This window comes from Triturus cristatus, chromosome 10, assembly GCF_964204655.1.
Source record: "Triturus cristatus chromosome 10, aTriCri1.1, whole genome shotgun sequence".
In the NCBI taxonomy this organism is placed as follows: domain Eukaryota; kingdom Metazoa; phylum Chordata; class Amphibia; order Caudata; family Salamandridae; genus Triturus; species Triturus cristatus.
In genome coordinates this window covers 847,913,299-847,935,011 of record NC_140593.1, presented here as the reverse complement: position 1 = coordinate 847,935,011, position 21,713 = coordinate 847,913,299, and the positions used below count along the sequence as shown (strand labels likewise).

The 21,713-nt window shown below is 47.2% G+C and overlaps 38 non-coding genes across 38 annotated transcripts; all 38 read right to left on the bottom strand.

The window, feature by feature from the left end:
- Positions 1-224: 224 nt before the first annotated feature.
- TRNAL-CAA (transfer RNA leucine (anticodon CAA)) lies at positions 225-336 on the bottom strand. Its single transcript has 2 exons — positions 299-336; positions 225-270 (listed from the first exon to the last, which is right to left on the bottom strand). It is a non-coding gene; the product is annotated as a tRNA-Leu (tRNA).
- A 288-nt stretch (positions 337-624) lies between these two features.
- Positions 625-697, bottom strand: TRNAV-AAC (transfer RNA valine (anticodon AAC)). The gene has a single exon. It is a non-coding gene; the product is annotated as a tRNA-Val (tRNA).
- Positions 698-1,083: 386 nt separating this feature from the next.
- Positions 1,084-1,155, bottom strand: TRNAP-AGG (transfer RNA proline (anticodon AGG)). The gene has a single exon. It is a non-coding gene; the product is annotated as a tRNA-Pro (tRNA).
- A 429-nt stretch (positions 1,156-1,584) lies between these two features.
- On the bottom strand, positions 1,585-1,657 carry TRNAV-UAC (transfer RNA valine (anticodon UAC)). The gene has a single exon. It is a non-coding gene; the product is annotated as a tRNA-Val (tRNA).
- Positions 1,658-2,042: 385 nt separating this feature from the next.
- Positions 2,043-2,114, bottom strand: TRNAP-CGG (transfer RNA proline (anticodon CGG)). The gene has a single exon. It is a non-coding gene; the product is annotated as a tRNA-Pro (tRNA).
- Positions 2,115-3,050: 936 nt separating this feature from the next.
- TRNAL-CAA (transfer RNA leucine (anticodon CAA)) lies at positions 3,051-3,162 on the bottom strand. The gene is made up of 2 exons: positions 3,125-3,162; positions 3,051-3,096 (listed from the first exon to the last, which is right to left on the bottom strand). It is a non-coding gene; the product is annotated as a tRNA-Leu (tRNA).
- Positions 3,163-3,450: 288 nt separating this feature from the next.
- TRNAV-AAC (transfer RNA valine (anticodon AAC)) lies at positions 3,451-3,523 on the bottom strand. Its single transcript has one exon. It is a non-coding gene; the product is annotated as a tRNA-Val (tRNA).
- A 386-nt stretch (positions 3,524-3,909) lies between these two features.
- On the bottom strand, positions 3,910-3,981 carry TRNAP-AGG (transfer RNA proline (anticodon AGG)). Its single transcript has one exon. It is a non-coding gene; the product is annotated as a tRNA-Pro (tRNA).
- Positions 3,982-4,410: 429 nt separating this feature from the next.
- Positions 4,411-4,483, bottom strand: TRNAV-UAC (transfer RNA valine (anticodon UAC)). The gene has a single exon. It is a non-coding gene; the product is annotated as a tRNA-Val (tRNA).
- A 385-nt stretch (positions 4,484-4,868) lies between these two features.
- Positions 4,869-4,940, bottom strand: TRNAP-CGG (transfer RNA proline (anticodon CGG)). The gene has a single exon. It is a non-coding gene; the product is annotated as a tRNA-Pro (tRNA).
- Positions 4,941-5,866: 926 nt separating this feature from the next.
- TRNAL-CAA (transfer RNA leucine (anticodon CAA)) lies at positions 5,867-5,978 on the bottom strand. Its single transcript has 2 exons — positions 5,941-5,978; positions 5,867-5,912 (listed from the first exon to the last, which is right to left on the bottom strand). It is a non-coding gene; the product is annotated as a tRNA-Leu (tRNA).
- Positions 5,979-6,726: 748 nt separating this feature from the next.
- TRNAP-AGG (transfer RNA proline (anticodon AGG)) lies at positions 6,727-6,798 on the bottom strand. The gene has a single exon. It is a non-coding gene; the product is annotated as a tRNA-Pro (tRNA).
- Positions 6,799-7,227: 429 nt separating this feature from the next.
- Positions 7,228-7,300, bottom strand: TRNAV-UAC (transfer RNA valine (anticodon UAC)). The gene has a single exon. It is a non-coding gene; the product is annotated as a tRNA-Val (tRNA).
- Positions 7,301-7,685: 385 nt separating this feature from the next.
- Positions 7,686-7,757, bottom strand: TRNAP-CGG (transfer RNA proline (anticodon CGG)). Its single transcript has one exon. It is a non-coding gene; the product is annotated as a tRNA-Pro (tRNA).
- A 936-nt stretch (positions 7,758-8,693) lies between these two features.
- On the bottom strand, positions 8,694-8,805 carry TRNAL-CAA (transfer RNA leucine (anticodon CAA)). Its single transcript has 2 exons — positions 8,768-8,805; positions 8,694-8,739 (listed from the first exon to the last, which is right to left on the bottom strand). It is a non-coding gene; the product is annotated as a tRNA-Leu (tRNA).
- Positions 8,806-9,093: 288 nt separating this feature from the next.
- Positions 9,094-9,166, bottom strand: TRNAV-AAC (transfer RNA valine (anticodon AAC)). Its single transcript has one exon. It is a non-coding gene; the product is annotated as a tRNA-Val (tRNA).
- Positions 9,167-9,552: 386 nt separating this feature from the next.
- On the bottom strand, positions 9,553-9,624 carry TRNAP-AGG (transfer RNA proline (anticodon AGG)). Its single transcript has one exon. It is a non-coding gene; the product is annotated as a tRNA-Pro (tRNA).
- A 429-nt stretch (positions 9,625-10,053) lies between these two features.
- On the bottom strand, positions 10,054-10,126 carry TRNAV-UAC (transfer RNA valine (anticodon UAC)). Its single transcript has one exon. It is a non-coding gene; the product is annotated as a tRNA-Val (tRNA).
- Positions 10,127-10,511: 385 nt separating this feature from the next.
- Positions 10,512-10,583, bottom strand: TRNAP-CGG (transfer RNA proline (anticodon CGG)). Its single transcript has one exon. It is a non-coding gene; the product is annotated as a tRNA-Pro (tRNA).
- Positions 10,584-11,519: 936 nt separating this feature from the next.
- On the bottom strand, positions 11,520-11,631 carry TRNAL-CAA (transfer RNA leucine (anticodon CAA)). Its single transcript has 2 exons — positions 11,594-11,631; positions 11,520-11,565 (listed from the first exon to the last, which is right to left on the bottom strand). It is a non-coding gene; the product is annotated as a tRNA-Leu (tRNA).
- A 288-nt stretch (positions 11,632-11,919) lies between these two features.
- Positions 11,920-11,992, bottom strand: TRNAV-AAC (transfer RNA valine (anticodon AAC)). Its single transcript has one exon. It is a non-coding gene; the product is annotated as a tRNA-Val (tRNA).
- Positions 11,993-12,378: 386 nt separating this feature from the next.
- TRNAP-AGG (transfer RNA proline (anticodon AGG)) lies at positions 12,379-12,450 on the bottom strand. Its single transcript has one exon. It is a non-coding gene; the product is annotated as a tRNA-Pro (tRNA).
- A 429-nt stretch (positions 12,451-12,879) lies between these two features.
- On the bottom strand, positions 12,880-12,952 carry TRNAV-UAC (transfer RNA valine (anticodon UAC)). The gene has a single exon. It is a non-coding gene; the product is annotated as a tRNA-Val (tRNA).
- Positions 12,953-13,337: 385 nt separating this feature from the next.
- Positions 13,338-13,409, bottom strand: TRNAP-CGG (transfer RNA proline (anticodon CGG)). Its single transcript has one exon. It is a non-coding gene; the product is annotated as a tRNA-Pro (tRNA).
- A 936-nt stretch (positions 13,410-14,345) lies between these two features.
- TRNAL-CAA (transfer RNA leucine (anticodon CAA)) lies at positions 14,346-14,457 on the bottom strand. The gene is made up of 2 exons: positions 14,420-14,457; positions 14,346-14,391 (listed from the first exon to the last, which is right to left on the bottom strand). It is a non-coding gene; the product is annotated as a tRNA-Leu (tRNA).
- Positions 14,458-14,745: 288 nt separating this feature from the next.
- Positions 14,746-14,818, bottom strand: TRNAV-AAC (transfer RNA valine (anticodon AAC)). Its single transcript has one exon. It is a non-coding gene; the product is annotated as a tRNA-Val (tRNA).
- A 386-nt stretch (positions 14,819-15,204) lies between these two features.
- TRNAP-AGG (transfer RNA proline (anticodon AGG)) lies at positions 15,205-15,276 on the bottom strand. The gene has a single exon. It is a non-coding gene; the product is annotated as a tRNA-Pro (tRNA).
- Positions 15,277-15,705: 429 nt separating this feature from the next.
- On the bottom strand, positions 15,706-15,778 carry TRNAV-UAC (transfer RNA valine (anticodon UAC)). Its single transcript has one exon. It is a non-coding gene; the product is annotated as a tRNA-Val (tRNA).
- A 385-nt stretch (positions 15,779-16,163) lies between these two features.
- TRNAP-CGG (transfer RNA proline (anticodon CGG)) lies at positions 16,164-16,235 on the bottom strand. The gene has a single exon. It is a non-coding gene; the product is annotated as a tRNA-Pro (tRNA).
- Positions 16,236-17,171: 936 nt separating this feature from the next.
- Positions 17,172-17,283, bottom strand: TRNAL-CAA (transfer RNA leucine (anticodon CAA)). Its single transcript has 2 exons — positions 17,246-17,283; positions 17,172-17,217 (listed from the first exon to the last, which is right to left on the bottom strand). It is a non-coding gene; the product is annotated as a tRNA-Leu (tRNA).
- A 288-nt stretch (positions 17,284-17,571) lies between these two features.
- TRNAV-AAC (transfer RNA valine (anticodon AAC)) lies at positions 17,572-17,644 on the bottom strand. The gene has a single exon. It is a non-coding gene; the product is annotated as a tRNA-Val (tRNA).
- A 386-nt stretch (positions 17,645-18,030) lies between these two features.
- On the bottom strand, positions 18,031-18,102 carry TRNAP-AGG (transfer RNA proline (anticodon AGG)). The gene has a single exon. It is a non-coding gene; the product is annotated as a tRNA-Pro (tRNA).
- A 429-nt stretch (positions 18,103-18,531) lies between these two features.
- On the bottom strand, positions 18,532-18,604 carry TRNAV-UAC (transfer RNA valine (anticodon UAC)). Its single transcript has one exon. It is a non-coding gene; the product is annotated as a tRNA-Val (tRNA).
- Positions 18,605-18,989: 385 nt separating this feature from the next.
- On the bottom strand, positions 18,990-19,061 carry TRNAP-CGG (transfer RNA proline (anticodon CGG)). The gene has a single exon. It is a non-coding gene; the product is annotated as a tRNA-Pro (tRNA).
- A 936-nt stretch (positions 19,062-19,997) lies between these two features.
- TRNAL-CAA (transfer RNA leucine (anticodon CAA)) lies at positions 19,998-20,109 on the bottom strand. Its single transcript has 2 exons — positions 20,072-20,109; positions 19,998-20,043 (listed from the first exon to the last, which is right to left on the bottom strand). It is a non-coding gene; the product is annotated as a tRNA-Leu (tRNA).
- A 288-nt stretch (positions 20,110-20,397) lies between these two features.
- On the bottom strand, positions 20,398-20,470 carry TRNAV-AAC (transfer RNA valine (anticodon AAC)). Its single transcript has one exon. It is a non-coding gene; the product is annotated as a tRNA-Val (tRNA).
- A 386-nt stretch (positions 20,471-20,856) lies between these two features.
- On the bottom strand, positions 20,857-20,928 carry TRNAP-AGG (transfer RNA proline (anticodon AGG)). The gene has a single exon. It is a non-coding gene; the product is annotated as a tRNA-Pro (tRNA).
- A 429-nt stretch (positions 20,929-21,357) lies between these two features.
- On the bottom strand, positions 21,358-21,430 carry TRNAV-UAC (transfer RNA valine (anticodon UAC)). The gene has a single exon. It is a non-coding gene; the product is annotated as a tRNA-Val (tRNA).
- Positions 21,431-21,713: the final 283 nt, after the last annotated feature.

Below are 21,713 nucleotides of genomic sequence, written 5' to 3'. Positions count from 1 at the left end.
CAACTGCTTAATGAGAAACCAGCACGGCAGTTAGTGTGATGGAGTGCAAATTTAACGGAAGTTGTGCCTGAGGTGTCCCTTCCAGGAATACATGGAATTGTGATTGAGGGCCCAGCCTGATCGTTGGTGGATTTCTCGTCATATGTTACAGGTCCGTGCAAAGATTGTGGCGTGTGGGGAATGCACTGCAAAAAACAGGAAGATTTAAGGGTGTAAAAGAGACCTGTCAGAAGTGGGATTTGAACCCACGCCTCCATGAGGAGACCAGAAGTCTCAGTTGCACTGAAGATCAAGCTCTCTTGAGTCTGGCGCCTTAGACCACTCGGCCATCCTGACAGCCCTGGCTATGTACAGGTCTGACTCTTCTGTCTGCACTTGCCAATGTTTGCACTTACAGCGTTCACAGCAATGTCACAGGTGTAAAGGCCCCACAATACAACATGGCATGATAAAAAAAAAGCTAGGCACAAGAGCGACCACTGATGGATGCGGATTACTTTGTTTCGTCTTGCAAAAGTAAAGGAAGTTTCCCACGGCTCGCTGGGTTCATGGACCGCCTCTTCTTAAGCTTGCATTGAGATAATAAGGTTTTAGAGGGTGCACATAAAAGCAGCTCATGCACAGTGTTTCTGCCCGGTCTCGAACCGGGGACCTTTCGCGTGTTAGGCGAACGTGATGACCACTACACTACAGAAACTAACTTGCTGTGTTTTACTGTTAGAGCAAGGTTCCTCTCAAGGATTCTCTCTACTTCTATTCTGCTGTATCAGCAGCCACTCAGAAAGCGAGGAGCAAGTGTGAAAACTGCAGAGATATCAGCCAACATGCTTGCAATTAGACGTATTAAAAATTTACTTATGCAGGCATCGACAGACAAATATCTGATGCCTAAATGCCAGCAAGTACAGCTTGGGAAAGCATCACCTGGGACACACACAGACTAAGCATGAAGGCAGAAAAAGCATGGATATCCGTTTTTCTTCTGAGGTTCAAAATACTTTGTGCAACAATGCGCCGAGTGTAATGAGAAATAGTCAGGCATTGTGAGTTTTGAGTAGGATTCGTATGTTTACCTCTAAAAAAGGGCTCGTCCGGGATTTGAACCCGGGACCTCTCGCACCCTAAGCGAGAATCATACCCCTAGACCAACGAGCCGAGGCACGCAAGAGTCACCTTTTGCACCAGCTCCGGGGGTTATTGGCAGCGAGTCGGTGAATGCTTCACCCAAAGCAAGCAACTGCACATGCTGCTCTCTTCTGCAATATGGTTGCTGTCTTTTCCATGGCCGTCATCGAACAAGAAATGAAAATGCCTCCATCCTTCAGACATTTTGTTTGCTCTAGGTGTATGCTCTCGGTGAGGACAATAAAACAATTTCTGCTCTCATGCCTTGCTTTCATCAAGTAGGCCCACCCTTCAGTACAAAAGGACGTGCAAACGAATGGCGCAAACTATCGTCACTTCTCTTTTTGAGCTGTCACTGATGCCCCTGGAGCACAGTACGTCACGCTGGCGAGGGATAGACAGCTTCCATTATGTCAGCTTTCCTATAAGTTGAGAGAGTAAATGCAAACAATAAGCTGCTGTTTCTGCCCGGTCTCGAACCAGGGACCTTTCGCGTGTAAAGCAAACGTGATAACCACTACACCACAGAAACAGATACTCTGGTAGCAATCTTCTTGGCATGTAGTGGGCTGGAAAGCACAGACCAAGGGCCAATGTCCATGAAGCTCAACGTTGGACCCTCCTTACCCGATCTCTTTCTTTGGAAGAAAGGAACGAGGACCACTTTTATTCCAAAAGGCGATTTTAAAACCATACCTGAAATCACACTAGAAAAACACTTTGAATTTAATGTTCCTACACTGATGGTCCACCCCAGAAAAGCAGTTGCAAAGAAGTCCGGCACTGAAATTCTATACGCCAAAAGTGGGAAACAGCGTGCAGGGAAAGGAACTTTCTCACCACACACGGCGTCTTATAGCATTGAAAAGAAGAAATGGTCCTATATAATAAGCAGCCTAAAAATAATTCCACAGCTTGGGCTCGTCCGGGATTTGAACCCGGGACCTCTCGCACCCGAAGCGAGAATCATACCCCTAGACCAACGAGCCTGATTCCCGAGTCGGCAATTTGAACAATTTCTGATGCGTCTTTCAGAAACAAAGCAGTGCTATTTGGCTGCTCTCTCTCTATGTGAGCCACACAAAGTCATGTTTCTCTCAAGATGTTGTTTTTTTCACTCTTGCAAGGAAGGGATCAGCCGATATCCTAGCTGCCAGTGAGCAGAAAAAAGGCACTGATGAGAACTGCAGGCACTTTCTGGCACTTGTACTTCTCTGCAAGTCCTGGACCCTTGCCCCATAAACTTCCACCCCAGAAGCAAGGGAGGGCCTGCCAATTCTTGCTCCTAAGAAAGAGGCGTTTGATTCTTGGATTCAAACACGCTCACTCAGCGCTCGATCAGGCTCGATCAGGCGAGATTTATATGAGTGGCTCACAGGACTGAAACACTCACCTGGGAGACCCAGGGTGGCTGAATTCCCAGAATGGTCATTGTTGGGCAAGTCACCTCCTTTCCTCCTGCCTCAATCTAGAATTGGCTGCAAATCACAAGATAGAGTTCAATGTCCGTGTGAACTGCCTACTCCCAGCTACCTCTCTGTCTTCCTTATGTAAATTAAAATTCGCAAGGGGTGACCAATGACAATCTGCTCCTCCCACATAACCAGGAAGCCCTGATGAACATGTCTGCCTGTGTTGTTGCAGGGACAGTGCCTTCTCCGCCCAAAAGGTGGCAGGAGAGCCTCACAACAAAGATAGGATCAACTGCTTAATGAGAAACCAGCACGGCAGTTAGTGTGATGGAGTGCAAATTTAACGGAAGTTGTGCCTGAGGTGTCCCTTCCAGGAATACATGGAATTGTGATTGAGGGCCCAGCCTGATCGTTGGTGGATTTCTCGTCATATGTTACAGGTCCGTGCAAAGATTGTGGCGTGTGGGGAATGCACTGCAAAAAACAGGAAGATTTAAGGGTGTAAAAGAGATCTGTCAGAAGTGGGATTTGAACCCACGCCTCCATGAGGAGACCAGAAGTCTCAGTTGCACTGAAGATCAAGCTCTCTTGAGTCTGGCGCCTTAGACCACTCGGCCATCCTGACAGCCCTGGCTATGTACAGGTCTGACTCTTCTGTCTGCACTTGCCAATGTTTGCACTTACAGCGTTCACAGCAATGTCACAGGTGTAAAGGCCCCACAATACAACATGGCATGATAAAAAAAAAGCTAGGCACAAGAGCGACCACTGATGGATGCGGATTACTTTGTTTCGTCTTGCAAAAGTAAAGGAAGTTTCCCACGGCTCGCTGGGTTCATGGACCGCCTCTTCTTAAGCTTGCATTGAGATAATAAGGTTTTAGAGGGTGCACATAAAAGCAGCTCATGCACAGTGTTTCTGCCCGGTCTCAAACCAGGGACCTTTCGCATGTTAGGCGAACGTGATGACCACTACACTACAGAAACTAACTTGCTGTGTTTTACTGTTAGAGCAAGGTTCCTCTCAAGGATTCTCTCTACTTCTATTCTGCTGTATCAGCAGCCACTCAGAAAGCGAGGAGCAAGTGTGAAAACTGCAGAGATATCAGCCAACATGCTTGCAATTAGACATATTAAAAATTTACTTATGCAGGCATCGACAGACAAATATCTGATGCCTAAATGCCAGCAAGAACAGCTTGGGAAAGCATCACCTGGGACACACACAGACTAAGCATGAAGGCAGAAAAAGCATGGATATCCGTTTTTCTTCTGAGGTTCAAAATAATTTGTGCATCAATGCGCCGAGTGTAATGAGAAAAAGTCAGGCATTGTGAGTTTTGAGTAGGATTCGTATGTTTACCTCTAAAAAAGGGCTCGTCCGGGATTTGAACCCGGGACCTCTCGCACCCTAAGCGAGAATCATACCCCTAGACCAACGAGCCGAGGCACGCAAGAGTCACCTTTTGCACCAGCTCCGGGGGTTATTGGCAGCGAGTCGGTGAATGCTTCACCCAAAGCAAGCAACTGCACATGCTGCTCTCTTCTGCAATATGGTTGCTGTCTTTTCCATGGCCGTCATCGAACAAGAAATGAAAATGCCTCCATCCTTCAGACATTTTGTTTGCTCTAGGTGTATGCTCTCGGTGAGGACAATAAAACAATTTCTGCTCTCATGCCTTGCTTTCATCAAGTAGGCCCACCCTTCAGTACAAAAGGACGTGCAAACGAATGGCGCAAACTATCGTCACTTCTCTTTTTGAGCTGTCACTGATGCCCCTGGAGCACAGTACGTCACGCTGGCGAGGGATAGACAGCTTCCATTATCTCAGCTTTCCTATAAGTTGAGAGAGTAAATGCAAACAATAAGCTGCTGTTTCTGCCCGGTCTCGAACCAGGGACCTTTCGCGTGTAAAGCAAACGTGATAACCACTACACCACAGAAACAGATACTCTGGTAGCAATCTTCTTGGCATGTAGTGGGCTGGAAAGCACAGACCAAGGGCCAATGTCCATGAAGCTCAACGTTGGACCCTCCTTACCCGATCTCTTTCTTTGGAAGAAAGGAACGAGGACCACTTTTATTCCAAAAGGCGATTTTAAAACCATACCTGAAATCACACTAGAAAAACACTTTGAATTTAATGTTCCTACACTGATGGTCCACCCCAGAAAAGCAGTTGCAAAGAAGTCCGGCACTGAAATTCTATACGCCAAAAGTGGGAAACAGCGTGCAGGGAAAGGAACTTTCTCACCACACACGGCGTCTTATAGCATTGAAAAGAAGAAATGGTCCTATATAATAAGCAGCCTAAAAATAATTCCACAGCTTGGGCTCGTCCGGGATTTGAACCCGGGACCTCTCGCACCCGAAGCGAGAATCATACCCCTAGACCAACGAGCCTGATTCCCGAGTCGGCAATTTGAACAATTTCTGATGCGTCTTTCAGAAACAAAGCAGTGCTATTTGGCTGCTCTCTCTCTATGTGAGCCACACAAAGTCATGTTTCTCTCAAGATGTTGTTTTTTTCACTCTTGCAAGGAAGGGATCAGCCGATATCCTAGCTGCCAGTGAGCAGAAAAAAGGCACTGATGAGAACTGCAGGCACTTTCTGGCACTTGTACTTCTCTGCAAGTCCTGGACCCTTGCCCCATAAACTTCCACCCCAGAAGCAAGGGAGGGCCTGCCAATTCTTGCTCCTAAGAAAGAGGCGTTTGATTCTTGGATTCAAACACGCTCACTCAGCGCTCGATCAGGCGAGATTTATATGAGTGGCTCACAGGACTGAAACACTCACCTGGGAGACCCAGGGTGGCTGAATTCCCAGAATGGTCATTGTTGGGCAAGTCACCTCCTTTCCTCCTGCCTCAATCTAGAATTGGCTGCAAATCACAAGATAGAGTTCAATGTCCGTGTGAACTGCCTACTCCCAGCTACCTCTCTGTCTTCCTTATGTAAATTAAAATTCGCAAGGGGTGACCAATGACAATCTGCTCCTCCCACATAACCAGGAAGCCCTGTTGAACATGTCTGCCTGTGTTGTTGCAGGGACAGTGCCTTCTCCGCCCAAAAGGTGGCAGGAGAGCCTCACAACAAAGATAGGATCAACTGCTTAATGAGAAACCAGCACGGCAGTTAGTGTGATGGAGTGCAAATTTAACGGAAGTTGTGCCTGAGGTGTCCCTTCCAGGAATAAATGGAATTGTGATTGAGGGCCCAGCCTGATCGTTGGTGGATTTCTCGTCATATGTTACAGGTCCGTGCAAAGATTGTGGCGTGTGGGGAATGCACTGCAAAAAACAGGAAGATTTAAGGGTGTAAAAGAGATCTGTCAGAAGTGGGATTTGAACCCACGCCTCCATGAGGAGACCAGAAGTCTCAGTTGCACTGAAGATCAAGCTCTCTTGAGTCTGGCGCCTTAGACCACTCGGCCATCCTGACAGCCCTGGCTATGTACAGGTCTGACTCTTCTGTCTGCACTTGCCAATGTTTGCACTTACAGCGTTCACAGCAATGTCACAGGTGTAAAAGCCCCACAATACAACATGGCATGATAAAAAAAAAAGCTAGGCACAAGAGCGACCACTGATGGATGCGGATTACTTTGTTTCGTCTTGCAAAAGTAAAGGAAGTTTCCCACGGCTCGCTGGGTTCATGGACCGCCTCTTCTTAAGCTTGCATTGAGATAATAAGGTTTTAGAGGGTGCACATAAAAGCAGCTCATGCACAGTGTTTCTGCCCGGTCTCAAAACAGGGACCTTTCGCATGTTAGGCGAACGTGATGACCACTACACTACAGAAACTAACTTGCTGTGTTTTACTGTTAGAGCAAGGTTCCTCTCAAGGATTCTCTCTACTTCTATTCTGCTGTATCAGCAGCCACTCAGAAAGCGAGGAGCAAGTGTGAAAACTGCAGAGATATCAGCCAACATGCTTGCAATTAGACGTATTAAAAATTTACTTATGCAGGCATCGACAGACAAATATCTGATGCCTAAATGCCAGCAAGAACAGCTTGGGAAAGCATCACCTGGGACACACACAGACTAAGCATGAAGGCAGAAAAAGCATGGATATCCGTTTTTCTTCTGAGGTTCAAAATAATTTGTGCAACAATGCGCCGAGTGTAATGAGAAATAGTCAGGCATTGTGAGTTTTGAGTAGGATTCGTATGTTTACCTCTAAAAAAGGGCTCGTCCGGGATTTGAACCCGGGACCTCTCGCACCCTAAGCGAGAATCATACCCCTAGACCAACGAGCCGAGGCACACAAGAGTCACCTTTCGCACCAGCTCCGGGGGATATTGGCAGCGAGTCGGTGAATGCTTCACCCAAAGCAAGCAACTGCACATGCTGCTCTCTTCTGCAATATGGTTGCTGTCTTTTCCATGGCCGTCATCGAACAAGAAATGAAAATGCCTCCATCCTTCAGACATTTTGTTTGCTCTAGGTGTATGCTTTCGGTGAGGACAATAAAACAATTTCTGCTCTCATGCCTTGCTTTCATCAAGTAGGCCCACCCTTCAGTACAAAAGGACGTGCAAACGAATGGCGCAAACTATCGTCACTTCTCTTTTTGAGCTGTCACTGATGCCCCTGGAGCACAGTACGTCACGCTGGCGAGGGATAGACAGCTTCCATTATCTCAGCTTTCCTATAAGTTGAGAGAGTAAATGCAAACAATAAGCTGCTGTTTCTGCCCGGTCTCGAACCAGGGACCTTTCGCGTGTAAAGCGAACATGATAACCACTACACCACAGAAACAGATACTCTGGCAGCAATCTTCTTGGCATGTAGTGGGCTGGAAAGCACAGACCAAGGGCCAATGTCCATGAAGCTCAACGTTGGACCCTCCTTACCCGATCTCTTTCTTTGGAAGAAAGGAACGAGGACCACTTTTATTCCAAAAGGCGATTTTAAAACCATACCTGAAATCACACTAGAAAAACACTTTGAATTTAATGTTCCTACACTGATGGTCCACCCCAGAAAAGCAGTTGCAAAGAAGTCCGGCACTGAAATTCTATACGCCAAAAGTGGGAAACAGCGTGCAGGGAAAGGAACTTTCTCACCACACACGGCGTCTTATAGCATTGAAAAGAAGAAATGGTCCTATATAATAAGCAGCCTAAAAATAATTCCACAGCTTGGGCTCGTCCGGGATTTGAACCCGGGACCTCTCGCACCCGAAGCGAGAATCATACCCCTAGACCAACGAGCCTGATTGCCGAGTCGGCAATTTGAACAATTTCTGATGCGTCTTTCAGAAACAAAGCAGTGCTATTTGGCTGCTCTCTCTCTATGTGAGCCACACAAAGTCATGTTTCTCTCAAGATGTTGTTTTTTTCACTCTTGCAAGGAAGGGATCAGCCGATATCCTAGCTGCCAGTGAGCAGAAAAAAGGCACTGATGAGAACTGCAGGCACTTTCTGGCACTTGTACTTCTCTGCAAGTCCTGGACCCTTGCCCCATAAACTTCCACCCCAGAAGCAAGGGAGGGCCTGCCAATTCTTGCTCCTAAGAAAGAGGCGTTTGATTCTTGGATTTAAACACGCTCACTCAGCGCTCGATCAGGCGAGATCAGGCGAGATTTATATGAGTGGCTCGCAGGACTGAAACACTCACCTGGGAGACCCAGGGTGGCTGAATTCCCAGAATGGTCATTGTTGGGCAAGTCACCTCCTTTCCTCCTGCCTCAATCTAGAATTGGCTGCAAATCACAAGATAGAGTTCAATGTCCGTGTGAACTGCCTACTCCCAGCTACCTCTCTGTCTTCCTTATGTAAATTAAAATTCGCAAGGGGTGACCAATGACAATCTGCTCCTCCCACATAACCAGGAAGCCCTGTTGAACATGTCTGCCTGTGTTGTTGCAGGGACAGTGCCTTCTCCGCCCAAAAGGTGGCAGGAGAGCCTCACAACAAAGATAGGATCAACTGCTTAATGAGAAACCAGCACGGCAGTTAGTGTGATGGAGTGCAAATTTAACGGAAGTTGTGCCTGAGGTGTCCCTTCCAGGAATACATGGAATTGTGATTGAGGGCCCAGCCTGATCGTTGGTGGATTTCTCGTCATATGTTACAGGTCCGTGCAAAGATTGTGGCGTGTGGGGAATGCACTGCAAAAAACAGGAAGATTTAAGGGTGTAAAAGAGACCTGTCAGAAGTGGGATTTGAACCCACGCCTCCATGAGGAGACCAGAAGTCTCAGTTGCACTGAAGATCAAGCTCTCTTGAGTCTGGCGCCTTAGACCACTCGGCCATCCTGACAGCCCTGGCTATGTACAGGTCTGACTCTTCTGTCTGCACTTGCCAATGTTTGCACTTACAGCGTTCACAGCAATGTCACAGGTGTAAAGGCCCCACAATACAACATGGCATGATAAAAAAAAAGCTAGGCACAAGAGCGACCACTGATGGATGCGGATTACTTTGTTTCGTCTTGCAAAAGTAAAGGAAGTTTCCCACTGCTCGCTGGGTTCATGGACCGCCTCTTCTTAAGCTTGCATTGAGATAATAAGGTTTTAGAGGGTGCACATAAAAGCAGCTCATGCACAGTGTTTCTGCCCGGTCTCGAACCGGGGACCTTTCGCGTGTTAGGCGAACGTGATGACCACTATACTACAGAAACTAACTTGCTGTGTTTTACTGTTAGAGCAAGGTTCCTCTCAAGGATTCTCTCTACTTCTATTCTGCTGTATCAGCAGCCACTCAGAAAGCGAGGAGCAAGTGTGAAAACTGCAGAGATATCAGCCAACATGCTTGCAATTAGACGTATTAAAAATTTACTTATGCAGGCATCGACAGACAAATATCTGATGCCTAAATGCCAGCAAGTACAGCTTGGGAAAGCATCACCTGGGACACACACAGACTAAGCATGAAGGCAGAAAAAGCATGGATATCCGTTTTTCTTCTGAGGTTCAAAATAATTTGTGCAACAATGCGCCGAGTGTAATGAGAAATAGTCAGGCATTGTGAGTTTTGAGTAGGATTCGTATGTTTACCTCTAAAAAAGGGCTCGTCCGGGATTTGAACCCGGGACCTCTCGCACCCTAAGCGAGAATCATACCCCTAGACCAACGAGCCGAGGCACGCAAGAGTCACCTTTTGCACCAGCTCCGGGGGTTATTGGCAGCGAGTCGGTGAATGCTTCACCCAAAGCAAGCAACTGCACATGCTGCTCTCTTCTGCAATATGGTTACTGTCTTTTCCATGGCCGTCATCGAACAAGAAATGAAAATGCCTCCATCCTTCAGACATTTTGTTTGCTCTAGGTGTATGCTCTCGGTGAGGACAATAAAACAATTTCTGCTCTCATGCCTTGCTTTCATCAAGTAGGCCCACCCTTCAGTACAAAAGGACGTGCAAACGAATGGCGCAAACTATCGTCACTTCTCTTTTTGAGCTGTCACTGATGCCCCTGGAGCACAGTACGTCACGCTGGCGAGGGATAGACAGCTTCCATTATCTCAGCTTTCCTATAAGTTGAGAGAGTAAATGCAAACAATAAGCTGCTGTTTCTGCCCGGTCTCGAACCAGGGACCTTTCGCGTGTAAAGCAAACGTGATAACCACTACACCACAGAAACAGATACTCTGGTAGCAATCTTCTTGGCATGTAGTGGGCTGGAAAGCACAGACCAAGGGCCAATGTCCATGAAGCTCAACGTTGGACCCTCCTTACCCGATCTCTTTCTTTGGAAGAAAGGAACGAGGACCACTTTTATTCCAAAAGGCGATTTTAAAACCATACCTGAAATCACACTAGAAAAACACTTTGAATTTAATGTTCCTACACTGATGGTCCACCCCAGAAAAGCAGTTGCAAAGAAGTCCGGCACTGAAATTCTATACGCCAAAAGTGGGAAACAGCGTGCAGGGAAAGGAACTTTCTCACCACACACGGCGTCTTATAGCATTGAAAAGAAGAAATGGTCCTATATAATAAGCAGCCTAAAAATAATTCCACAGCTTGGGCTCGTCCGGGATTTGAACCCGGGACCTCTCGCACCCGAAGCGAGAATCATACCCCTAGACCAACGAGCCTGATTCCCGAGTCGGCAATTTGAACAATTTCTGATGCGTCTTTCAGAAACAAAGCAGTGCTATTTGGCTGCTCTCTCTCTATGTGAGCCACACAAAGTCATGTTTCTCTCAAGATGTTGTTTTTTTCACTCTTGCAAGGAAGGGATCAGCCGATATCCTAGCTGCCAGTGAGCAGAAAAAAGGCACTGATGAGAACTGCAGGCACTTTCTGGCACTTGTACTTCTCTGCAAGTCCTGGACCCTTGCCCCATAAACTTCCACCCCAGAAGCAAGGGAGGGCCTGCCAATTCTTGCTCCTAAGAAAGAGGCGTTTGATTCTTGGATTTAAACACGCTCACTCAGCGCTCGATCAGGCGAGATCAGGCGAGATTTATATGAGTGGCTCGCAGGACTGAAACACTCACCTGGGAGACCCAGGGTGGCTGAATTCCCAGAATGGTCATTGTTGGGCAAGTCACCTCCTTTCCTCCTGCCTCAATCTAGAATTGGCTGCAAATCACAAGATAGAGTTCAATGTCCGTGTGAACTGCCTACTCCCAGCTACCTCTCTGTCTTCCTTATGTAAATTAAAATTCGCAAGGGGTGACCAATGACAATCTGCTCCTCCCACATAACCAGGAAGCCCTGTTGAACATGTCTGCCTGTGTTGTTGCAGGGACAGTGCCTTCTCCGCCCAAAAGGTGGCAGGAGAGCCTCACAACAAAGATAGAATCAACTGCTTAATGAGAAACCAGCACGGCAGTTAGTGTGATGGAGTGCAAATTTAACGGAAGTTGTGCCTGAGGTGTCCCTTCCAGGAATACATGGAATTGTGATTGAGGGCCCAGCCTGATCGTTGGTGGATTTCTCGTCATATGTTACAGGTCCGTGCAAAGATTGTGGCGTGTGGGGAATGCACTGCAAAAAACAGGAAGATTTAAGGGTGTAAAAGAGACCTGTCAGAAGTGGGATTTGAACCCACGCCTCCATGAGGAGACCAGAAGTCTCAGTTGCACTGAAGATCAAGCTCTCTTGAGTCTGGCGCCTTAGACCACTCGGCCATCCTGACAGCCCTGGCTATGTACAGGTCTGACTCTTCTGTCTGCACTTGCCAATGTTTGCACTTACAGCGTTCACAGCAATGTCACAGGTGTAAAGGCCCCACAATACAACATGGCATGATAAAAAAAAAGCTAGGCGCAAGAGCGACCACTGATGGATGCGGATTACTTTGTTTCGTCTTGCAAAAGTAAAGGAAGTTTCCCACGGCTCGCTGGGTTCATGGACCGCCTCTTCTTAAGCTTGCATTGAGATAATAAGGTTTTAGAGGGTGCACATAAAAGCAGCTCATGCACAGTGTTTCTGCCCGGTCTCGAACCGGGGACCTTTCGCGTGTTAGGCGAACGTGATGACCACTACACTACAGAAACTAACTTGCTGTGTTTTACTGTTAGAGCAAGGTTCCTCTCAAGGATTCTCTCTACTTCTATTCTGCTGTATCAGCAGCCACTCAGAAAGCGAGGAGCAAGTGTGAAAACTGCAGAGATATCAGCCAACATGCTTGCAATTAGACGTATTAAAAATTTACTTATGCAGGCATCGACAGACAAATATCTGATGCCTAAATGCCAGCAAGTACAGCTTGGGAAAGCATCACCTGGGACACACACAGACTAAGCATGAAGGCAGAAAAAGCATGGATATCCGTTTTTCTTCTGAGGTTCAAAATAATTTGTGCAACAATGCGCCGAGTGTAATGAGAAATAGTCAGGCATTGTGAGTTTTGAGTAGGATTCGGATGTTTACCTCTAAAAAAGGGCTCGTCCGGGATTTGAACCCGGGACCTCTCGCACCCTAAGCGAGAATCATACCCCTAGACCAACGAGCCGAGGCACGCAAGAGTCACCTTTTGCACCAGCTCCGGGGGTTATTGGCAGCGAGTCGGTGAATGCTTCACCCAAAGCAAGCAACTGCACATGCTGCTCTCTTCTGCAATATGGTTACTGTCTTTTCCATGGCCGTCATCGAACAAGAAATGAAAATGCCTCCATCCTTCAGACATTTTGTTTGCTCTAGGTGTATGCTCTCGGTGAGGACAATAAAACAATTTCTGCTCTCATGCCTTGCTTTCATCAAGTAGGCCCACCCTTCAGTACAAAAGGACGTGCAAACGAATGGCGCAAACTATCGTCACTTCTCTTTTTGAGCTGTCACTGATGCCCCTGGAGCACAGTACGTCACGCTGGCGAGGGATAGACAGCTTCCATTATCTCAGCTTTCCTATAAGTTGAGAGAGTAAATGCAAACAATAAGCTGCTGTTTCTGCCCGGTCTCGAACCAGGGACCTTTCGCGTGTAAAGCAAACGTGATAACCACTACACCACAGAAACAGATACTCTGGTAGCAATCTTCTTGGCATGTAGTGGGCTGGAAAGCACAGACCAAGGGCCAATGTCCATGAAGCTCAACGTTGGACCCTCCTTACCCGATCTCTTTCTTTGGAAGAAAGGAACGAGGACCACTTTTATTCCAAAAGGCGATTTTAAAACCATACCTGAAATCACACTAGAAAAACACTTTGAATTTAATGTTCCTACACTGATGGTCCACCCCAGAAAAGCAGTTGCAAAGAAGTCCGGCACTGAAATTCTATACGCCAAAAGTGGGAAACAGCGTGCAGGGAAAGGAACTTTCTCACCACACACGGCGTCTTATAGCATTGAAAAGAAGAAATGGTCCTATATAATAAGCAGCCTAAAAATAATTCCACAGCTTGGGCTCGTCCGGGATTTGAACCCGGGACCTCTCGCACCCGAAGCGAGAATCATACCCCTAGACCAACGAGCCTGATTCCCGAGTCGGCAATTTGAACAATTTCTGATGCGTCTTTCAGAAACAAAGCAGTGCTATTTGGCTGCTCTCTCTCTATGTGAGCCACACAAAGTCATGTTTCTCTCAAGATGTTGTTTTTTTCACTCTTGCAAGGAAGGGATCAGCCGATATCCTAGCTGCCAGTGAGCAGAAAAAAGGCACTGATGAGAACTGCAGGCACTTTCTGGCACTTGTACTTCTCTGCAAGTCCTGGACCCTTGCCCCATAAACTTCCACCCCAGAAGCAAGGGAGGGCCTGCCAATTCTTGCTCCTAAGAAAGAGGCGTTTGATTCTTGGATTTAAACACGCTCACTCAGCGCTCGATCAGGCGAGATCAGGCGAGATTTATATGAGTGGCTCGCAGGACTGAAACACTCACCTGGGAGACCCAGGGTGGCTGAATTCCCAGAATGGTCATTGTTGGGCAAGTCACCTCCTTTCCTCCTGCCTCAATCTAGAATTGGCTGCAAATCACAAGATAGAGTTCAATGTCCGTGTGAACTGCCTACTCCCAGCTACCTCTCTGTCTTCCTTATGTAAATTAAAATTCGCAAGGGGTGACCAATGACAATCTGCTCCTCCCACATAACCAGGAAGCCCTGTTGAACATGTCTGCCTGTGTTGTTGCAGGGACAGTGCCTTCTCCGCCCAAAAGGTGGCAGGAGAGCCTCACAACAAAGATAGGATCAACTGCTTAATGAGAAACCAGCACGGCAGTTAGTGTGATGGAGTGCAAATTTAACGGAAGTTGTGCCTGAGGTGTCCCTTCCAGGAATACATGGAATTGTGATTGAGGGCCCAGCCTGATCGTTGGTGGATTTCTCGTCATATGTTACAGGTCCGTGCAAAGATTGTGGCGTGTGGGGAATGCACTGCAAAAAACAGGAAGATTTAAGGGTGTAAAAGAGACCTGTCAGAAGTGGGATTTGAACCCACGCCTCCATGAGGAGACCAGAAGTCTCAGTTGCACTGAAGATCAAGCTCTCTTGAGTCTGGCGCCTTAGACCACTCGGCCATCCTGACAGCCCTGGCTATGTACAGGTCTGACTCTTCTGTCTGCACTTGCCAATGTTTGCACTTACAGCGTTCACAGCAATGTCACAGGTGTAAAGGCCCCACAATACAACATGGCATGATAAAAAAAAAGCTAGGCACAAGAGCGACCACTGATGGATGCGGATTACTTTGTTTCGTCTTGCAAAAGTAAAGGAAGTTTCCCACGGCTCGCTGGGTTCATGGACCGCCTCTTCTTAAGCTTGCATTGAGATAATAAGGTTTTAGAGGGTGCACATAAAAGCAGCTCATGCACAGTGTTTCTGCCCGGTCTCGAACCGGGGACCTTTCGCGTGTTAGGCGAACGTGATGACCACTACACTACAGAAACTAACTTGCTGTGTTTTACTGTTAGAGCAAGGTTCCTCTCAAGGATTCTCTCTACTTCTATTCTGCTGTATCAGCAGCCACTCAGAAAGCGAGGAGCAAGTGTGAAAACTGCAGAGATATCAGCCAACATGCTTGCAATTAGACGTATTAAAAATTTACTTATGCAGGCATCGACAGACAAATATCTGATGCCTAAATGCCAGCAAGTACAGCTTGGGAAAGCATCACCTGGGACACACACAGACTAAGCATGAAGGCAGAAAAAGCATGGATATCCGTTTTTCTTCTGAGGTTCAAAATAATTTGTGCAACAATGCGCCGAGTGTAATGAGAAATAGTCAGGCATTGTGAGTTTTGAGTAGGATTCGTATGTTTACCTCTAAAAAAGGGCTCGTCCGGGATTTGAACCCGGGACCTCTCGCACCCTAAGCGAGAATCATACCCCTAGACCAACGAGCCGAGGCACGCAAGAGTCACCTTTTGCACCAGCTCCGGGGGTTATTGGCAGCGAGTCGGTGAATGCTTCACCCAAAGCAAGCAACTGCACATGCTGCTCTCTTCTGCAATATGGTTACTGTCTTTTCCATGGCCGTCATCGAACAAGAAATGAAAATGCCTCCATCCTTCAGACATTTTGTTTGCTCTAGGTGTATGCTCTCGGTGAGGACAATAAAACAATTTCTGCTCTCATGCCTTGCTTTCATCAAGTAGGCCCACCCTTCAGTACAAAAGGACGTGCAAACGAATGGCGCAAACTATCGTCACTTCTCTTTTTGAGCTGTCACTGATGCCCCTGGAGCACAGTACGTCACGCTGGCGAGGGATAGACAGCTTCCATTATCTCAGCTTTCCTATAAGTTGAGAGAGTAAATGCAAACAATAAGCTGCTGTTTCTGCCCGGTCTCGAACCAGGGACCTTTCGCGTGTAAAGCAAACGTGATAACCACTACACCACAGAAACAGATACTCTGGTAGCAATCTTCTTGGCATGTAGTGGGCTGGAAAGCACAGACCAAGGGCCAATGTCCATGAAGCTCAACGTTGGACCCTCCTTACCCGATCTCTTTCTTTGGAAGAAAGGAACGAGGACCACTTTTATTCCAAAAGGCGATTTTAAAACCATACCTGAAATCACACTAGAAAAACACTTTGAATTTAATGTTCCTACACTGATGGTCCACCCCAGAAAAGCAGTTGCAAAGAAGTCCGGCACTGAAATTCTATACGCCAAAAGTGGGAAACAGCGTGCAGGGAAAGGAACTTTCTCACCACACACGGCGTCTTATAGCATTGAAAAGAAGAAATGGTCCTATATAATAAGCAGCCTAAAAATAATTCCACAGCTTGGGCTCGTCCGGGATTTGAACCCGGGACCTCTCGCACCCGAAGCGAGAATCATACCCCTAGACCAACGAGCCTGATTCCCGAGTCGGCAATTTGAACAATTTCTGATGCGTCTTTCAGAAACAAAGCAGTGCTATTTGGCTGCTCTCTCTCTATGTGAGCCACACAAAGTCATGTTTCTCTCAAGATGTTGTTTTTTTCACTCTTGCAAGGAAGGGATCAGCCGATATCCTAGCTGCCAGTGAGCAGAAAAAAGGCACTGATGAGAACTGCAGGCACTTTCTGGCACTTGTACTTCTCTGCAAGTCCTGGACCCTTGCCCCATAAACTTCCACCCCAGAAGCAAGGGAGGGCCTGCCAATTCTTGCTCCTAAGAAAGAGGCGTTTGATTCTTGGATTCAAACACGCTCACTCAGCGCTCGATCAGGCTCGATCAGGCGAGATTTATATGAGTGGCTCACAGGACTGAAACACTCACCTGGGAGACCCAGGGTGGCTGAATTCCCAGAATGGTCATTGTTGGGCAAGTCACCTCCTTTCCTCCTGCCTCAATCTAGAATTGGCTGCAAATCACAAGATAGAGTTCAATGTCCGTGTGAACTGCCTACTCCCAGCTACCTCTCTGTCTTCCTTATGTAAATTAAAATTCGCAAGGGGTGACCAATGACAATCTGCTCCTCCCACATAACCAGGAAGCCCTGTTGAACATGTCTGCCTGTGTTGTTGCAGGGACAGTGCCTTCTCCGCCCAAAAGGTGGCAGGAGAGCCTCACAACAAAGATAGGATCAACTGCTTAATGAGAAACCAGCACGGCAGTTAGTGTGATGGAGTGCAAATTTAACGGAAGTTGTGCCTGAGGTGTCCCTTCCAGGAATACATGGAATTGTGATTGAGGGCCCAGCCTGATCGTTGGTGGATTTCTCGTCATATGTTACAGGTCCGTGCAAAGATTGTGGCGTGTGGGGAATGCACTGCAAAAAACAGGAAGATTTAAGGGTGTAAAAGAGACCTGTCAGAAGTGGGATTTGAACCCACGCCTCCATGAGGAGACCAGAAGTCTCAGTTGCACTGAAGATCAAGCTCTCTTGAGTCTGGCGCCTTAGACCACTCGGCCATCCTGACAGCCCTGGCTATGTACAGGTCTGACTCTTCTGTCTGCACTTGCCAATGTTTGCACTTACAGCGTTCACAGCAATGTCACAGGTGTAAAGGCCCCACAATACAACATGGCATGATAAAAAAAAAGCTAGGCACAAGAGCGACCACTGATGGATGCGGATTACTTTGTTTCGTCTTGCAAAAGTAAAGGAAGTTTCCCACGGCTCGCTGGGTTCATGGACCGCCTCTTCTTAAGCTTGCATTGAGATAATAAGGTTTTAGAGGGTGCACATAAAAGCAGCTCATGCACAGTGTTTCTGCCCGGTCTCGAACCGGGGACCTTTCGCGTGTTAGGCGAACGTGATGACCACTACACTACAGAAACTAACTTGCTGTGTTTTACTGTTAGAGCAAGGTTCCTCTCAAGGATTCTCTCTACTTCTATTCTGCTGTATCAGCAGCCACTCAGAAAGCGAGGAGCAAGTGTGAAAACTGCAGAGATATCAGCCAACATGCTTGCAATTAGACGTATTAAAAATTTACTTATGCAGGCATCGACAGACAAATATCTGATGCCTAAATGCCAGCAAGTACAGCTTGGGAAAGCATCACCTGGGACACACACAGACTAAGCATGAAGGCAGAAAAAGCATGGATATCCGTTTTTCTTCTGAGGTTCAAAATAATTTGTGCAACAATGCGCCGAGTGTAATGAGAAATAGTCAGGCATTGTGAGTTTTGAGTAGGATTCGTATGTTTACCTCTAAAAAAGGGCTCGTCCGGGATTTGAACCCGGGACCTCTCGCACCCTAAGCGAGAATCATACCCCTAGACCAACGAGCCGAGGCACACAAGAGTCACCTTTCGCACCAGCTCCGGGGGATATTGGCAGCGAGTCGGTGAATGCTTCACCCAAAGCAAGCAACTGCACATGCTGCTCTCTTCTGCAATATGGTTGCTGTCTTTTCCATGGCCGTCATCGAACAAGAAATGAAAATGCCTCCATCCTTCAGACATTTTGTTTGCTCTAGGTGTATGCTCTCGGTGAGGACAATAAAACAATTTCTGCTCTCATGCCTTGCTTTCATCAAGTAGGCCCACCCTTCAGTACAAAAGGACGTGCAAACGAATGGCGCAAACTATCGTCACTTCTCTTTTTGAGCTGTCACTGATGCCCCTGGAGCACAGTACGTCACGCTGGCGAGGGATAGACAGCTTCCATTATCTCAGCTTTCCTATAAGTTGAGAGAGTAAATGCAAACAATAAGCTGCTGTTTCTGCCCGGTCTCGAACCAGGGACCTTTCGCGTGTAAAGCGAACATGATAACCACTACACCACAGAAACAGATACTCTGGCAGCAATCTTCTTGGCATGTAGTGGGCTGGAAAGCACAGACCAAGGGCCAATGTCCATGAAGCTCAACGTTGGACCCTCCTTACCCGATCTCTTTCTTTGGAAGAAAGGAACGAGGACCACTTTTATTCCAAAAGGCGATTTTAAAACCATACCTGAAATCACACTAGAAAAACACTTTGAATTTAATGTTCCTACACTGATGGTCCACCCCAGAAAAGCAGTTGCAAAGAAGTCCGGCACTGAAATTCTATACGCCAAAAGTGGGAAACAGCGTGCAGGGAAAGGAACTTTCTCACCACACACGGCGTCTTATAGCATTGAAAAGAAGAAATGGTCCTATATAATAAGCAGCCTAAAAATAATTCCACAGCTTGGGCTCGTCCGGGATTTGAACCCGGGACCTCTCGCACCCGAAGCGAGAATCATACCCCTAGACCAACGAGCCTGATTCCCGAGTCGGCAATTTGAACAATTTCTGATGCGTCTTTCAGAAACAAAGCAGTGCTATTTGGCTGCTCTCTCTCTATGTGAGCCACACAAAGTCATGTTTCTCTCAAGATGTTGTTTTTTTCACTCTTGCAAGGAAGGGATCAGCCGATATCCTAGCTGCCAGTGAGCAGAAAAAAGGCACTGATGAGAACTGCAGGCACTTTCTGGCACTTGTACTTCTCTGCAAGTCCTGGACCCTTGCCCCATAAACTTCCACCCCAGAAGCAAGGGAGGGCCTGCCAATTCTTGCTCCTAAGAAAGAGGCGTTTGATTCTTGGATTTAAACACGCTCACTCAGCGCTCGATCAGGCGAGATCAGGCGAGATTTATATGAGTGGCTCGCAGGACTGAAACACTCACCTGGGAGACCCAGGGTGGCTGAATTCCCAGAATGGTCATTGTTGGGCAAGTCACCTCCTTTCCTCCTGCCTCAATCTAGAATTGGCTGCAAATCACAAGATAGAGTTCAATGTCCATGTGTACTGCCTACTCCCAGCTACCTCTCTGTCTTCCTTATGTAAATTAAAATTCGCAAGGGGTGACCAATGACAATCTGCTCCTCCCACATAACCAGGAAGCCCTGTTGAACATGTCTGCCTCTGTTGTTGCAGGGACAGTGCCTTCTCCGCCCAAAAGGTGGCAGGAGAGCCTCACAACAAAGATAGGATCAACTGCTTAGTGAGAAACCAGCACGGCAGTTAGTGTGATGGAGTGCAAATTTAACGGAAGTTGTGCCTGAGGTGTCCCTTCCAGGAATACATGGAATTGTGATTGAGGGCCCAGCCTGATCGTTGGTGGATTTCTCGTCATATGTTACAGGTCCGTGCAAAGATTGTGGCGTGTGGGGAATGCACTGCAAAAAACAGGAAGATTTAAGGGTGTAAAAGAGACCTGTCAGAAGTGGGATTTGAACCCACGCCTCCATGAGGAGACCAGAAGTCTCAGTTGCACTGAAGATCAAGCTCTCTTGAGTCTGGCGCCTTAGACCACTCGGCCATCCTGACAGCCCTGGCTATGTACAGGTCTGACTCTTCTGTCTGCACTTGCCAATGTTTGCACTTACAGCGTTCACAGCAATGTCACAGGTGTAAAGGCCCCACAATACAACATGGCATGATAAAAAAAAAGCTAGGCACAAGAGCGACCACTGATGGATGCGGATTACTTTGTTTCGTCTTGCAAAAGTAAAGGAAGTTTCCCACGGCTCGCTGGGTTCATGGACCGCCTCTTCTTAAGCTTCCATTGAGATAATAAGGTTTTAGAGGGTGCACATAAAAGCAGCTCATGCACAGTGTTTCTGCCCGGTCTCGAACCGGGGACCTTTCGCGTGTTAGGCGAACGTGATGACCACTACACTACAGAAACTAACTTGCTGTGTTTTACTGTTAGAGCAAGGTTCCTCTCAAGGATTCTCTCTACTTCTATTCTGCTGTATCAGCAGCCACTCAGAAAGCGAGGAGCAAGTGTGAAAACTGCAGAGATATCAGCCAACATGCTTGCAATTAGACGTATTAAAAATTTACTTATGCAGGCATCGACAGACAAATATCTGATGCCTAAATGCCAGCAAGTACAGCTTGGGAAAGCATCACCTGGGACACACACAGACTAAGCATGAAGGCAGAAAAAGCATGGATATCCGTTTTTCTTCTGAGGTTCAAAATAATTTGTGCAACAATGCGCCGAGTGTAATGAGAAATAGTCAGGCATTGTGAGTTTTGAGTAGGATTCGTATGTTTACCTCTAAAAAAGGGCTCGTCCGGGATTTGAACCCAGGACCTCTCGCACCCTAAGCGAGAATCATACCCCTAGACCAACGAGCCGAGGCACACAAGAGTCACCTTTCGCACCAGCTCCGGGGGTTATTGGCAGCGAGTCGGTGAATGCTTCACCCAAAGCATGCAACTGCACATGCTGCTCTCTTCTGCAATATGGTTGCTGTCTTTTCCATGGCCGTCATCGAACAAGAAATGAAAATGCCTCCATCCTTCAGACATTTTGTTTGCTCTAGGTGTATGCTCTCGGTGAGGACAATAAAACAATTTCTGCTCTCATGCCTTGCTTTCATCAAGTAGGCCCACCCTTCAGTACAAAAGGACGTGCAAACGAATGGCGCAAACTATCGTCACTTCTCTTTTTGAGCTGTCACTGATGCCCCTGGAGCACAGTACGTCACGCTGGCGAGGGATAGACAGCTTCCATTATCTCAGCTTTCCTATAAGTTGAGAGAGTAAATGCAAACAATAAGCTGCTGTTTCTGCCCGGTCTCGAACCAGGGACCTTTCGCGTGTAAAGCGAACGTGATAACCACTACACCACAGAAACAGATACTCTGGTAGCAATCTTCTTGGCATGTAGTGGGCTGGAAAGCACAGACCAAGGGCCAATGTCCATGAAGCTCAACGTTGGACCCTCCTTACCCGATCTCTTTCTTTGGAAGAAAGGAACGAGGACCACTTTTATTCCAAAAGGCGATTTTAAAACCATACCTGAAATCACACTAGAAAAACACTTTGAATTTAATGTTCCTACACTGATGGTCCACCCCAGAAAAGCAGTTGCAAAGAAGTCCGGCACTGAAATTCTATACGCCAAAAGTGGGAAACAG